The following is a 1,976-nucleotide window of genomic DNA, read 5'->3' as shown; positions in this document are numbered from 1 at the left end:
GAATCCAAAACAACACCCAAATATTTAATTTCTTTTTGGTAAGATATTATTTCATTACTTATCTCTACTTTTATTACATTCAAATTTACTTGGGTTAATCTGGCTTTACTTCCAAACAGACAAAATTTTGTTTTAACTGCATTAATATTAAAGTTATTATTGCACAGCCATTTGTATACATTATCCAAATCAAAGTTTAGATCTCCTTGCATTTTTTTAATATCCTTTCCCACAACATACAGCATAGTGTCATCTGCAAATAATGCTGAGTTACTCCTACTAATGACATTGACAATATCATTAATATAAATAAGGATTAGAATTGGACCCAACACAGTACCTTGGGGAACACCATGAATAATATTTTCAGCAACAGATAATTTATTTTTAAATTTGACCACTTACTTCCTGTCATGCAAATATGATTTAAACTAACTTAAAACTGTACCTCTTATCCCCATTTTTTCCATTTTAAGAAGTAAAACATTGCGATTAACCGTCTCAAACGCTTTTCTAAAATCCAAGAAAACTGCCAAATAAAATTACCCTTATCTATTTCACTATTAAAATTATCACAGATGTTAACTATCACAGTTTCGCAAGAATGGTCCCCTAAACCCTGACTGATTTGTGAAGTTTGAAGTTGGGTTTTTACAGTTAATTCTAGAAGTTTTTCGTAAACTGGTACAGTATTAATAGGCTGTAATATATATACGTATATATTTTATACGATTCTGTTTCTATATAGTTTTTAAACTCGATTATTACACCTCATATATTTGATAAAATTCTTCTGAAAAATTACTGATTTTGATTCATATTATCTAATCTAATAACGCTGTTTTTATACTAAATATTTATATATAAAATTATATCAGATTTAAATAAACAGTGTTATTAAATTTAATATTAAATATATATTGTCTGCAAAAACTTTGTTTTTCATCAACAAAACCCTTACACCCCCCCACCCACCCCAAACATTTGTCCAGTAAAAAACTATTTTGAAAAATCACCGTTTTTCGTCCATAATATCTTGAAAAACTACCCTTTTTCATTCATAATATTCAATCTAATAGCACTGATTTTGTATTAAATATGTATTAATATAGATACATATAATTATATCAAATTTAAATGAACAAACTGTGTTATTGGATTATATATTAATGACGAAATCAGATTTTATTCATGCGTATTATTTAGAAAAACAATGATTTTTAAAAACAGTTTCTTACTGGTAAGGTGTGTGGGGTGGGTGGGGGGGTAAGGGTAAGGTTAATGAAAACGTTTTTTTTTACAGAAAATTGATGTCTGAGAAAAAAATGTTTTTTAAGAAAATTATAGGTGATAAATAACTCTATAGTTTTTGTATCTATTTTTGATCCATATTATACAATCTAATATCGCTGTTTTTATACTAAATATTTATATATAAAATTATATCAGATTTAAATAAACAGTGTTTTAAAATTAAATTTTGAATATATATTGTCTGCAAAAACTTTGTTTTTCATCAACAAAACCCTTACACCCCCCACCCACCCCAAACATTTATCCAGTAAAAAATTCTTTTGATAAATCACCGTTTTTCGTCCATAATATCTAATCTAATAGCACTGATTATGTATTAAATATTTATTAAAAAAGATATATATAATTATATCAAATTTCAATAAACAAATTGTGTTATTAGATTAAATATTAACGATAAAACTAGCTGTTACTCATGGGTATTATTATGGAAAACAATAATTTTTGAAAACAATTTCTTACTGGTAAGTTGTGTGGGGTGGGTGGGGGGCTAAGGGTAAGGGTAATAAAAAACGTTTTTTTTGCAGAAAATAATTGCCTGAGAAAAAAATGCTTTTTAAAAAAAATTTAATTTAAAAAAAAATCTATAGTTGCATCTATACTTTTCTCACATAACCTTAACATTTTTCAGTTGTGCCATTTTTTATCGCAAATAAGTGAAA

Source organism: Anthonomus grandis, chromosome 22 (genome assembly GCF_022605725.1).
Source record: "Anthonomus grandis grandis chromosome 22, icAntGran1.3, whole genome shotgun sequence".
Taxonomy (NCBI): domain Eukaryota; kingdom Metazoa; phylum Arthropoda; class Insecta; order Coleoptera; family Curculionidae; genus Anthonomus; species Anthonomus grandis.
The sequence above is the reverse complement of the archived record's forward strand: the minus strand, read 5'-3'. Positions refer to the sequence as shown.